Genomic DNA, 15,317 nt, shown 5'->3' with positions numbered 1-15,317 from the left:
CCCTTAGGGCATGTCTGTGCGCCACATGTATTTACAGGCACATTCCAGGGGTGCAACAGGTGTCCTTTGGACACCCTGTCACCCTTGGAATTGCGATTCTCAAATTGCGATTTTCTCATAGAAAATCGCAATTTGAGAATGTATCCCCATTTATTCCTATGGGCCTCTGGGCCCATAGGAATGAATGGGACACTCATTCCTTAATTGCGATTCGCAATTTGCAAATCGCAATTAAGGAATTTTTGAGATTTGCAAAAAAATTGCGAATTTTTACCTACATTCCATTTTGCAATTCTCAAATAGCGATTCCTTAAAAATCGCTATTTAAGAATCGCAAAATGTGAATTACCTACATATGCCCCATAGTTTTGTATTTTCTCCCGTCACCTTTGGCCTCACTTATGGGGTCCTGTTGTAGGGCAGCAAGTCACCTTTCTGTGCTGCCCAATGTCAATGTGAAAGGGCAGGAATGTATTATATTTATCCAATACAGTGTTTACTGTCCTTTTCTCCTGCGCTGGGGCCGTTTTGGCAGCCTAGTGCCAAAGCAGGCACCCTTGCATAGTGGTGTAAGGTTGACCGTGTTGTCAGAAGTATTGTTTTTGTGCAGGAAGGAGGCTTATTCCTCTATCTGCGTGTGCTGCAGTTTGCAGCACACATGAAAAAAGGAAAAAAAAACAATGAGAAATGAATATGTGGGGGGAGGCATAAGGTTTTAGTGCATCAGCAGGTTTACTGACTACGAGTAAGAGAGGCGCGCTGCGCTTTAATCTGCATTTTGTACTTAAAAGCATTCGTTTACATTGCTAATCACTGGAGCTTACTTTTTAAACTCTCTGTTCGCCGTATCTGTTTTTAATTAGCTCCCTCGCTTCCCCGGTCCACCACTGACTCAGTCAGCTTGTTGTGGAGGGAAGAGTATTAGAGTAGCCCCCCGGAAGTGACTACAACTTCCGCCCTGCACCCTGCACCAATTAGACGGGCCCTCTGCAGTTTAAAGAGACCGGCGGGGCGGGAGCGCAATGGACGAGCGCAGCAGGCACATCCTCAGCACGCCGAAGACTCGCCTAAGACAAGCCTGTCTGCGCCCGTCCGCGCCAGACCGCCGCCAGGCCCCTTCCATGCAGTAAAAACTTTAAAATGGCCATTATTAAGTATTCTCGTTCAGAGCTACTCTCCCTTAACACCCCCTTAACCCTAGTAACAGAGAAAACCCTCCTCTACACGCACCGCTGCCCTCTCCCAGCCATCTTAAGTGTCTATACGGAAATGTGCGTTCTCTCCCTAAGCATGCCCTTGAAATATGGGCCCTACTGGATCAGGAATCACCAGATCTCTTTTTCATCACGGAGACCTGGCTCCAAGAAACATCTTGCCCGGATTTAGCCATTGCCATACCTACGGGATACAGTATTCTAAGATTAGACAGGATGGCTAAAAGAGGAGGTGGTACAGCAATAGTCTACAAATCATTTATAAAACTTCTGGCCATTGACACACAGATCACTGAATGGGGTGAATATCTTATCTTCTCCCTAGACCTAAATAACAAAGAATCCTGGAAAGGAGCGCTCATCTACAGACAACCAGAAAACAAAACCCATTTTGCGACCCAACTATTGGAAATACTGGCTCCACATGTCCATGCATGTAAAAACTTCATCTTAATAGGAGATTTTAACTATCATATAGAACTACAGCAAGACACGCATACCTCTGAATGGTATGCAACCGTTTCAACGCAACTTTTACAACTCATACGTTTTCAACGCACACCATTACAACGCAGGATCCTTTACCACGAATGCCTTTACAACGCAAGACATTACATAGCAGATGCTATTACAACGCATGCCATTACAACGTAAGTATAGGTAAGTATATCATTTTATTTAAACAAAATAAATAAAATAATTTAATTTAAGTAATTTTTTATATATAGTTTTGGGTTATGGGCTACAGGGGTATTTTTAGGGTTCAGGGCTGGGTTTGGGTTATGGGGTACAGGTGTATTTTTAGGGTTCAGGGCTGGGTTTGGGTTATGGGGTACAGGCCAGGGTATTTTTTATTTTAAGTAATTTTATATAAATAGTTTTGGGTTATGGGGTACAGGGGTATTTTTAGGGTTCAGGGCTGGGTTTGGGTTATGGGGTACAGGGGTATTTTTAGGGTTCAGGGCTGGGTTTGGGTTATGGGGTACAGGGGTATTTTTAGGGTTCAGGGCTGGGTTTGGGTTATGGGGTACAGGGGTATTTTTAGGGTTCAGGGCTGGGTTTGGGTTATGGGGTACAGGGGTATTTTTAGGGTTCAGGGCTAGGTTTGGGTTATGGGGTTTAGGGGTATTTTTAGGGTTCAGGGCTGGGTTTGGGTTATGGGGTACAGGGGTATTTTTAGGGTTCAGGGCTGGGTTTGGGTTATGGGGTACAGGGGTATTTTTAGGGTTCAGGGCTGGGTTTGGGTTATGGGGTACAGGGGTATTTTTAGGGTTCAGGGCTGGGTTTGGGTTATGGGGTAAAGGGGTATATTTAGGGTTCAGGGCTAGGTTTGGGTTATGGGGTACAGGGGTATTTTTAGGGTTCAGGGCTGGGTTTGGGTTATGGGGTACAGGGGTATTTTTAGGGTTCAGGGCTAGGTTTTGGGTTATGGGGTACAGGGGTATTTTTAGGGTTCAGGGCTGGGTTTGGGTTATTGGGTACAGGGGTATTTTTAGGGTTCAGGGCTGGGTTTGGGTTTTACACTAACTGGATGTTGTATATTATTTTTAAACACCTACACTATTTTTAAAAAATATATAAATATATTAACAATTATTTTAATAAAAAAATAATTAAATAAATAAAATTAAGTAAATATTTATTAATTACATTTAAAAAAAATATATATACTTACCTAGACTTACGTTGTAATGGCATGCGTTGTAATAGCATCTGCTATGTAATGTAATGCGTTGCAAAGGCTTTAGTTGTAAAGGATCCTGCATTGTAAAAAATGCGTTGTAATGGTGTGCGTTGAAAAAGTATGTGTTGTAACATCATACATCCCTCTGAATTAATGGACAACATCAAGGCAATGGACCTGACGTTATTAGAATCAGGTTCAACACACAAGGCCGGTCACACTTTAGACTTCCTATGCACCAACTCTCAGGCAGTTCAAATTGTCGAACTCTACCCAATTCTATGGTCTGACCATATGATAATAAAATTCAACATCCGAGCCATTGCGACTAAACCTACCCACTCAAAAAAGGTAAAAATGAGCAGGCCCTGGAATAAAATCGACTCAGACTCCTTTGCTAGCGTCTTCACGCCTCCCCCCTTTACCCTTGACTCTGATCCAGATGAGGTGGTAAAGGATCTAGACAAAGCAATCAACATGGCACTGGATCATATTGCCCCAATACAGCAAACAAAATGCCCTAACACAAGATCCCCTTGGTTTACACCAGACCTAAAATTAATGAAACAGGCCATGAGGTGTACCGAGCGGAAATGGAGAAAAACTAAAGAGCCCCTGGATAAACAGCTCTACAATTCGGCACATAAAGAATACTGAGCCATATAGCTACAGCGAAGAAAGCTTATCTAGGTACCAGAATAGAATTAGCTGGTAACTCACATAAAGAACTATATTCCATAGTAAAGGAATTTTCTAATCCCTCCTCCTGCCTACCATCCACCATCGAGTCCCAAGAATGGGCTGATAGGCTCTCCACGTATTTTAAGGATAAAATTGATAAAATTCACAAGGCCTTTCCGAGAGAGACTGAACTTTTCAACACCAAGGACAATTATATATGTCCACCCAACCTGCCTACCCCGGTAGCCACTTCCCTGCCCAAACCCCTCCTTGAATTCCACACTGTAATGGTGGAAGAAGTCACAGATAAATTAAGGAAAGTAAAATCAGGTTCCCCAAGTGATCCCGCATCTGCCCAGATCCTGACAAAAATAGCCCCTGCTATGATAGATGAAATAACGGAAATCTTTAATTTATCAATAGCCCAAGCCATCTTTCCTGTGTCCTGGAAAGAAGCAACTGTAAGATCCTTCTTAAAAAAGAATAATGCTGACCCAGAGCAACCAGTAAATTACCGTCCTATCTCCCTTTTGCCACTCTTTGGCAAAATAATGGAATCATTAATCAACTCCCAATTAACCAAACATCTAGAGGACAACATGTTACTGGACACCACCCAATCGCGGTTTAGAACCTGCCACAGCACCGAGACCACTCTCCTGGAGGTTGTGGATAACATTCGGCTGTCTCTGGACCCATGCAATCGGCCATCTTGATTTTACTTGACCTATCTGCGGCCTTCGACACCATCTCTCATAATGTCCTACTAAAGCGGCTAACTGAGATTGGTGTCGAGGGTCAAGCACACAGATGGATTCAGAGCTATCTGATAGGGAGGTGGTCTAAGGTCAAAATAGGCCCCTTCTCATCATTCTACGTGGACAATGACAAAGGTGTCCCACAGGGTTCGATCCTAAGCCCAACCTTATTTAATATATACCTATCGCCTCTAGTTAAAGTAATCAAAGCACATGGCTTTGAGACGGTATCTTACACCGACGATACCCAGATCCTGATAACTCTAGGACCAAACCACCTAGATGCCAAAGTGAGATTCCAACATGCATGATCTCCATTCAAGAATGGATGACGACCAACTACTTAATGCTAAATGCCGCGAAAACAGAAATTCTGTTATTTGGCAAGGCCAATAAAATCTGGACGGAAGAATGGTGGCCATCATCTCTAGGCCCTTGCCCAGCTCAAAAAACTCAGCAAGGAATTTGGGATTCATCATCGATGTCAAACTGTCCCTGTCCCAACACATAAATAAAGTGGTTCACACCAGCATTGGGCTAATGAGAAGCCTTAGAAAAATCTTTAAGTGGATCCCTCTCGCTTCTCGGAAACCCCTCATACAGGGCCTCATAATCAGTCGCCTTGATTATGGAAACGCATTATTGGCTGATGTGAACGAAGGGCTCTTAACTAAACTTCAGACCCTGCAAAACTCTGCCGCAAGGTTGATTCTTGACCTCCCTCCCCGCACCCCCTCAGCTCCGTGCCTCAGGACCCTCCACTGGCTCCCAATAAGAAAACGCATCAAATTTAAGATCTGCTGTCTGGTGCATAAATCCATTAATAGACAGGGACCAAAGTACCTTCAGAGAAAGGACTCTACGTTCATCAAATAAACACCTTTTAAACGTCCCGAAGGTCAGGACTGTCAGAAATGGGGATAGAAGTTTCTCCAAAATAGGCCACACTACCTGGAATTCGCTACCACTAGCTATTAGAACTGACCCGAACCACAAAACCTTCCGCAAGAATCTTAAAACCTGGCTCTTTTAAATCTGTTAACTGCCCCCTGTCTCTCTATCTTTAGCCTCAGCAAGTGCTCTGAGACCGAACGGTGACATATGCGCTATACAAAAATAAATACATAAATATAAACATAAACATTACTTGGTTTTGTAAATGTGGGGAAGCATCAAAATCCATGAGTGTTGTGTCCAAGCCTTTTTTGTCCTTTTATTCACCTTCAGGACACTCAAATATATATCCTCGATCTGGTTTCTCCAAAGGAGTAGATGCTCAGCACATTATGTGACTCCTGCCTGTAAGCCTGCCACTTCTTTCAAATTCTTCCATCCGCCATGGATGTCAGCGCACAGCATGACCAGTGCGTCTTCACAGGCCTTCACATCGAACCGCAGCATTATCATTTCCGGTGGCGTACTGACTTAATACCTGTCTCAAATGGCTTGACATGGCACGCTCTGCAGCACTCTACTGTTGCATGCAGTCCAACCCCGCGCTGCAGCCACCTGGGAGGCAGGGCTGGACTAAGCATAGCAGGCACCAGCATTTCTCCGGTAGGCCCTAGGGTGGGGGCCGGTTTTGGGCCACTGGGGTCCGTTTTTGTTACCAGGGGTCGGCAATTTCGCCCCCCTGTAACAAAATTGGCAGAAACCAGCCATCACAAAGTGCTCAGCTGCACTCCTCCTCACCCCAGGGGGAGTCCGCTGAGCTGTTTTCCAGGGTCAGTTTCTGTTCCCAGTCCGGCCCTGCTCGGAGGTGTGGTATCCACATGATGTATACTGCGTGCTGAGGCAGCATGTTGTCATGCTCGAAAAAGCGTCAGAAGCTTAAAGAATGCGCAAGACCTGCCATGTCAGATGGATGTTGGTAGGCTCAAGAAAAATGGAAATTTTTTTTTTATTTTTTACTTTGGGCTATATGTATCAAAATTGAAAATCTTGGATACCAAATTCCAAATTTCTAGTTTCGCAATTTACAATGCAAAAACTCAAAGAGTTTCAGATAGCGATTCCTAGAGGATCGCAAATTGCTCTGCCTCATTAACATTAATGAGGTAGATTGCATATTGCGACCCCTTAGGAAGTGCAAAAATCATGAGATGGAGGCCTGCTTGGGTCAGCAGACCACCATGTCCATGAATGCTTTTAAAGAAAGCAATCTTTTTTTTTGTAAAGCAGCCGGTTTTCCTTAAAGGAAAAAAGATGCTTTACAAAAAGTAAAATTAAAAGACCAATGCCTGCTCTTAAAATTGCTTTTACAAACATTCACAAAGGAGAAGGGGTCACTGGGTGACCCCTTCCCATTTGTGAATGGGTTGCCATCTATTTGAAGTAGGTTGAAATATGCAAATGTTTTGCGACCGCATCCATGGTCCCAAGACATTCATACATACTTTTAGGATTCGTTATTTGGAAGGGACGCCCTAAACACGCCCCTTTCAAATACTGAATCGCAAACCCATTTTGCGATTTAGTAACAGTTTACAGAATCGCAAATTAGGGTTTGATACATGGCAAGAGCATTTTTTGCATTCGCAAATGGGCCCGTTGCGAATACAAAAACTCTTCATACTCGTGGCCCTCTCTGTCTACAAATGTAACTCCTTCCCCACGGGGCTAATTCCCCTCCTGTGCAGGGGGGAGGGGGCCGCACGCGCGCCGCGGTGCTCGTGACGAGCTCAGCTCATCATGCTGCTCAGAGGAGCTGTGCTCATGATGAGCTGAGTTTGTCATGACTCCGCCCACTTAATGGAATGCCCCGCACAGGAGAGGAAATATCCCCGCTTGGGCGTACCGTAGCGGTTATGACGAGCTCAGCTCTTCATGAGCACAGCTCCACTGTGCCTCATGACGAGCTGAGCTTGTCATGAGCGCTCAACGGGTTAAGTATACTCATGCCACCACAATCCATGGGCTTGTCTCTGGTTTTGGCAGCAGATAGAACACTAAAGTTCATTATAGCACAACACACTGAGTTCTGTCAGACTTCCTTAAGGGATTTTGGTGGATTTCCTGCCCCTCTCAGGTAGCATGTCGCCAGTGTTAAAAAGTACTTCATGAAGCAGTTGTTTCTTCCAGTCTTATTTATTTCCATCAGCCTAACAGCACAACTCAGTGCAGCTTTCACCACTTCAACAGTGAACAGTTATTCCATGTCCTGTAGAGTTATATTGTTGCCATGGTACCTTTGCTTGACGCATGGCCACCCAATTGAGCCAATGATGTTTCAGCCCAATCAAGTTATAATACAGAAAAGATGGCAACAGTGGATGAAAAATATTTATTCTAAACACATCCCCCTAAATAACCACATTAATCAATCAGCAACTCAAAACAATATTTTATCAGCATTTGGCATGAAGCAAGTGACCAATACAAAAGGTGCTCCGAAGGAAAGTGATAGTAGTGTGAAGGGAATTGTGCGCATGTGAGGGTTTCACAGGGAAAGAATAGAAATTGTGAAAAATTTACAATCTATTTTCAAAGACCTGTCTGGCTGGAAATTATTAATTCTTTTTAATACATTTTGCTGGTATACAACCGTTACAATGCAACTATTACAACGGACTACTTTTACAACGCAACTACTACAACGCAGGATCCTTCACAACGAATGCCTTTACAATGCAAGACATTACATAGCAGATGCCATTACAACGCAAGCCATTACAACGTAAGTATAGGTAAGTATATCATTTTATTTAAACATGTATTTATTTCCCAAAAATTATATGATTAATTTAATAAGTATTAGAAAATAAATTAAATAAATAAATTTAAGTAATTTTAAAAAGTAAGTATGAGTATAGGAGAATATGTTTTGGGGTCCTGAGGTATATGTTTTGGTGTGTTTGGGTATTTTAAGGGTTCAGATATAGTTTTGGGTTATGGGGTACAGGGGTAGTTTTAGGGTTTAGGTATAGGTATGGGTTTTGGGGTACAGGGGTATTTTTAGGGTTCAGGGCTAGGTTTGGGTTATGGGGTACAGGGGTATTTTTAGGGTTCAGGGCTAGGTTTGGGTTATGGGGTACAGGGGTAGGTTTGGGTTATGGGGTACAGGGGCATTTTTAGGGTTCAGGGCTAGGTTTGGGTTATGGAGTACAGGGGTATTTTTAGGGTTCAGGGCTAGGTTTGGGTTTTGGGGTACAGGGGTATTTTTAGGGTTCAGGACTAGGTTTGGGTTTTGGGGTACAGGAGTATTTTTAGGGTTCAGCGCTAGGTTTGGGTTTTGGGGTACTGGGGTATTTTTAGGGCTCAGGGATGGGTATGGGTTTTGGGGTACAGGGGTGTTTTTAGGGTTCAGGGCTAGGTTTGGGTTATGGAGTACAGGGGTATTTTTAGGGTTCAGGGCTAGGTTTGGGTTATGGGGAACAGAGGTATTTTTAGGGTTTAGGGATAGGTATGGGTTTTGGGGTAAAGGGGTATTTTTTGGGTTCAGGGCTAGGTTTGGGTTATGGGGTAAAGGGGTATTTTTAGGGTCCAGGGCTAGGTTTGGGTTATGGGGAACAGGGGTATTTTTAGGGTTCAGGGCTAGGTTTGGGTTTTGGGGTACAGGGGTATTTTTAGGGTTTAGGGCTAGGTTTGGGTTATGGGGTACAGGTAACTCCCCCTGGAGTTAGAATATTATTTTAAAACACCTACACTATTTTAAAAAGATATATATATATATATATATATATATATATATATTTACACATATATTCATAAAAAAATAATTTAATAAATAAAATTAATTAAATATTTATTAATTACATTAAAAAAATAATATACTTACCTAGACATACGTTGTAATGGCATGCGTTGTAATAGCATCTGCTATGTAATGTCATGCGTTGTAAAGTCATTCGTTGTAAAGTATCCTGCGTTGTAAAAATTGCGTTGTAATGGTGTGCGTTGTTAAAGTATGTGTTGTAACGTCATACATCCCATTTTGCGTTTTAGTTCCGTAGCGGGTTGGGGGTTTATAGGGGAATAGGGTGGGATGTAACTTAATTATAGTAAATGTAATAATAATTTTTACAAATTATTAATTATTTTTAATTAAATGTTGTGTTTTTATTCCATAGTGGGTTGTGGGTTTATAGGGGAATAGGGTGGGAAGTAATAGTAATTTAGTTATAATAAAGTAATTATTAATTTTGATCTATTGGTATTGATAATTAATTTATTGTGAATTAATTATTAATTGGCAATTCATTTTTATTAATTGTTAATTGATAATTATATTAATTGTTTTAATACTTTTAGGAGTGGGTGTATAGGGAAATAGGGTGGGAAGTAATTTAAATATAATAAAGTAATTTAATATTTACATTTATTGTTATTGATAATTACTTTATTGTTAATTAATTATTAATTGGTAATAATTTTTTATTAATTGGTTACGTGATGTTTATATTATTTGTGTTAATATTTTTAGAAATGGGTTGTGGGTTTATAGGGGAATAGGGTGGAAAGTAATTTAATTTTAATAAAGTAATTAATCATTCCTATTAATTGGTATTGCCAATTCATTTATTGTTAATTAATTTCTTATAGGCAATTAATTTATGTCAATTGTTAATTTTATTAATTGTGTCATTTTTTTAAGGAGTGAGTTGTGGGTTTGTAGGGGAATAGGGTGGGAAGTAATTTTAATAAAGTAATAATTTGTATTCATTGGTATTGATAATTAATTCATTGTCAATTAATTAATAATTGATAATTAAGTTGTATTATTTGATTAATTGATAATTATATAAATTGTGTTATTTTTTTAGGAGTGGGTTGTGGGTTTATAGGGGAATGTGGTGGGAAGTAATGTAATTATAATGAAGTAATTAATAATTTGTATTTGTTATTATTTATAAATAATTTATCATTAATTAATTAGTAATTGATTAATTAATTAACAAAATATTGAATTGTAAAGTATGATCATTTTAACCCTCTGCTATCCAACACTTTGCCTACTGTTGGAATCGCTGGAGTGGGAATAGTAATTTTTACTCCTACGCTATCCAACAATTTCCCTATTGTTGCACTTTCTGGAGTGGGAATAGTTATTTTTACCCCTACGCTATCCAAAAGTTTCCCTACTCTTGCACTCTCTGGAGTGGGAAAAGTAATTTTAACCCCTACGCTATCCAACATTTCCCTACTGTTGCTCTCTCTGGAGTGGGAATAATCATTTTTACCCTTCGCTATCAAACCATTTCCCTACTGTTGCACTCACTGGAGTGGGAAAAGTAATTTTTACCGTTACACTATCCAAAAATGTCCCTACTGTCGCACTCTCTGGAGTGGGAAAGTAACTTTTACTACTACGCTATCCAACACTTTCCCTACTGTTGCACTCTCTGGAGTGGGAACAGTAATTTGTACCCCTTCTCTATCCAACACTTCCCCCACTCTTGCATTCTCTGGAGAGGGAATAGTAATTTTTACCCCTACGCTATCCAACACTTTCCCTACTGTTGAACTCTTTGGAGTGGGAATAGTAATTCTTACCACTTCGCTATCCAACAGTTTCCCTATTGTTGCACTCTCTGTAGTGGGAATAGTCATTTTTACCCTTACGCTATCTAACACGTTTCCTACTGTTGCATTAGCTGGGGCAGGAATAGTAATTTTTACCGCTACCCTATCCGAACTTTTCCTTCTGTTGCACTCGCTAGAGTGGGAATAGTAAATTTTTACCCCTACGCTATCCAACACTTTCCCTGTTGTTGCACTCTCTGGAGTGGGAATATTCATTCCTACCCCTTTGCTATCCAACACTTTCCCTATTCTTGCACTCTCTGGAGTGTGAATAGTTATTTTTACCCTTACACTAACCAAAACACTCCCTACTGTTGCACTCACTGGAGTTAAAATAGTAATTGTTACCACTACGCTATCCAACACTTTCCCTACTGTTGCACTCACTTAAGTGGGAATAGTCTGTTTTACCCTTACACTACCCGACACTTTCCCTAATGTTGCACTCACTGTAGTAGGAGTAGTAATGTTATCCCCTCCACTATCCAATATTTTCTCCACTGTTTTAGTTACTATAGTATATAATTTATTTATTTTAAAAAATAAGAACAATATATTGTAATTTTTCAATATTATACTATTATTGTATATATATATATATATATATATATATACATATAAATGGTTTTTATAATTTTCAATACATTTTTTAACAATTTATGTTATTAAAATAATTATTTATAAATATTATTAAGTATATATATTATATTTTATACATTTATATTTTGCATTTGTTTTTACATTTTATGTATTAGTTATAATTCTAAATATTTAAAAATAATTTTAACTGTTTCTCTTCAATATATGTATTATTTACTTCATTTTACATCATTTTTTAAACATTAAAAAAAGGGTATTCCTTTGAACCACAGATGTTTCCCATAAATGTTCATCCTCTCTGGCATGAGGCCACCATTTTCAGATCTCTCTCTTTCTGGGGGCCTTGAACGGCCCCTAGAGTCCAAGTGTCAATATCTCTGCCCCCTATATATTCCACCAGGCCTACAAATCTCAGATTTGCATTGCATGCCAAATGGCTTATGGTCATTACTGGGAAATTCCCAGATGTGCTCCCCTGGCCTCTAGTGTTGACTGGCACCAAATACCTAGGGCTTTGGTGGTAAACTTCACTCCTTTGTAGGAGTTCACAGAGCTTTGCACACTCTGCACTCCGCTTGTAGCACGAAGCTCAGCTAAAGACTCCACCTATGCAGCGTGGCGGAGTTTACCAGCATTCATGCTCAAAAGTTGCGGAGCAGATACAGTAATGTTTACCATGCTCAAACCAATACCAGAGGTGGGCAAGGGCAACACTATTTTACCAGTCCTAATTTAAATCTTTAAGCTGTTAATACAAAAAATCAAAGTCAACACATCCATTTTCCCCATTTTATACCTGTCCTTTGGTGTGTCACGCTGCACTTTAGCTACTGTTTATTCAGAGTATGCGTATACCATCAAAGAAATGAGAGACAGTGGTTCAGCATTGATGGCAGATGGGGGCACTTTTATAAGTGGTTGCCCCCTTACAGAGTGCTGTGTACAGAAGGTGCGATGAGGCCTGAGGGAATGAGGGAAGGGAGGACAGGAGCCGAGTGAGGAGGGAGAGCTCTGTAATGGGGTGAATTTATCTCACTGATTAGCCAGGTGGGGAGAGCTTGCAGGTGACCACAGGCCGATATTCACAGTACACCATCACCCATGCTCTGCACATCTTCTACCCTAGCCCATTTGCTTGTCCTCCCAGGCGAAGGCGTTCTAGTGCCTTGTTCCCAATGATCAGACATAGTCCTGATCGATACAAGGGTGGAGCAAAACTCCACAGATTTCCAGAGTTTATATGCATCCTGCAGAATTCTGTGTAATGCAACTCCGCGAGTTCTGACCATCCTTACAAATGTCATGGCACAAAAGATCTTGATGCATAAAAATGTCCACCTTCCATAAGTGGCATTTCCACACAAGATATGCCAAGCCCACCGTTGTAATTGGAACGGGTTTGGCCTAGCGAATCTATTGATAGGAAACATCATAAAGATTTGCCACTGCAATCCCTTATTGCAGCTAGAAATACCAGCCACCCCTTCCCCATGCTCACTTAAGGTAAGAGCAATCCTCCTCAGTAGGGGAACTCTGTTGGGTCTTCCTTCCTATCCAGGCAGCGAACACCAATATGCGCCTGCCAAAACCCTTCAATTTCCATCCTAGTAGAGGTAAAAGACCTTCTCCGGATGGACCGGATTTCTACAGGCCAGCCAAAGTATCCATGCAAGGCTGCTCTCACAGACCTGCTGTGGCATGTCAGGCACATGTTTGACACAAGCTGTCCATGTAGGTGCGCACACCTGCCTGCCAGAACAGATCAGACACATAGGTGAAACACAAACAAGGTGTAAGTCCTCACCAAGGCTGCAATGGTGGGCCTGAACTACATTTACAAGCATCATATCCCGACCACTTCTGAACATGTTTTAGAAGGGTGCAAGCACTTTCACACCGCAGTACAGTCGGAAAGGGCTCAGAGCCTTATGGCTCTACATGACAACCAGCATGCACATTGGCTTGCCATGGCAGGCCAGCGGTCTGGGTCTCCAGGACAGCCGCAGTGACCGTGTGCTATCCGGCTGACAATTGGAGGACCTGACTCAGGCTAGCCACTTTAGTGGTGCCACTGCACACAAAGGCCCATCTTGGCAGGCCAGTGGTGGGGGTCTATAAACATGACACATCACTGGCACAAGGGCTCCAGCTGACCAGCACTAGATGGCCGGACATGGACTCAGCACAACCTTGGGGAGAGCGTGCCCACCGTATATTATGACAGGCATATGATCTGTTTCCCCCCAGCTAAGCACTAAACCTAAAGGACAGAGAGGGTGCATGCCCTTCAAAACTCCACCCACAATGGAGAAGGGCTCCAGCCCTATGCCTGCAAAAGGGCTTCTGCAACATCAGGAGGTGTAAATGTAAAATCCGTATTTGTAAAGCGCAAACTACTCATCCTTACCGGTCTCAAGGCACTGGGGGCCATCGTGGAAATTAAGTAAGTTATTGCCCAGAGTCTCATGGTGCTGGGCTGAGCTGCCACCGGAGCCGGGGTCAAACTGTGAACCCTGTGCTCCAAAGTAAGCTGCCAGGGCCGCTGCATCACACCTCTCCGATAGGTGTCCCATAGAGGGGGACTGACCTCTGAAAGAGGGGGTATCCCACCTAGGGGTTCTCCCCTGTTTGGGCAGCGGTCCGGCTTGCTCCCCACCCGGCCACTCCCCTACCCCAAGCTTCACCCCTCACGACATGCCCCAGGGTTGCTCCGGAGGTAGGGGAGGCCCCTTCTAGGTTGGTCCACCCATGCCAACCCCAACCTGATAATGGGCCAGCAAGCCCTGAGGGGCATGATCAGCGCTATGTCCACTGACTCACCAATGCCATTCTCCCCCTGGGTATGTGATGTATCCTTCCATAGGGCACTGCTAGAGACACTTAACACAATCCTGTGAGCACCCTGCTCTTACCGCATGTGGGGAGGGTGTTCATACCTTCCTTCTGCAGTACAGTGAAAACAGGTTCAGAATTCCAGGGTCATGAACAGAGAGTAAGTGAAGACTAGGAACATTTAGTAGTTACAGGGAGGTTCCCTTATGAAGGCCATGTCCAAAATCTCCACTATCCAGAGGGCCTCTGCCTGCTAAATTTTGAGATGACCACCGGCCTAGCAGTTATCTCTGTACATTGAAATGAACAGCCATTACAGTGGCTGATTTCAATATACTTAAAGATTTGTATACAACTGCAATTGGTTTTGACATTCATACATCTACTTTTGACATTTTTTTTTATGATCAAACTCACATAGTGGCAGTTTACGTTTGAAAAACAGAAAACTAATGACCCCCACACCCTTCAGAATTTTTCCCAGGGTGTTGCAACATTGTTTTTATTTTCCTCTGCCTCACTATTAGGTTTTTCCTGGAAATTACATACAGAAAAAAAGGTATTACACCACTCATCCTAAGTAAGGCGGATGGTATATTGGCCTTCATCAGACAGCCCCAACTTTATTGGGGTACCAAAAAAGTGTTCCATTGACAGAGCCAACAGTGGTTCTATTGACTGAATAGTAATGGCCTGCCCACCTCTAATTGAGGCAGTCAGACAGGGTTTGGCAAGCAGGTTACTCCATTGAATTTGAGATGGAGTATCCTGTCTGCCAAACTCCAAATCAGGCTGTTGGTCTCTTTCTTGGAACTTATATTCCTCCAGCATGGCAAGCCTGGAAGCTCCACCTGAGAAAGGCCTCTGAAATCTGATGCCTTTACTGCAAGGTTCAGCTGAAGCTCAGGAGATCTTGAAAGTCCAAACATTTTTCCAAGTCCTAACTTTTCAGACTTTCTGGAGCAGGTCCTCCTAGTCGCTTTCAAGGCTCCCAGGACCTCAGGGACAGCACCTAGGCGCCAGGAA

This window comes from Lissotriton vulgaris, chromosome 3_1 (assembly GCF_964263255.1).
Source record: "Lissotriton vulgaris chromosome 3_1, aLisVul1.2, whole genome shotgun sequence".
NCBI classification, from domain to species: Eukaryota; Metazoa; Chordata; class Amphibia; order Caudata; family Salamandridae; genus Lissotriton; species Lissotriton vulgaris.
Note: the sequence above shows the minus strand (reverse complement) of the source record.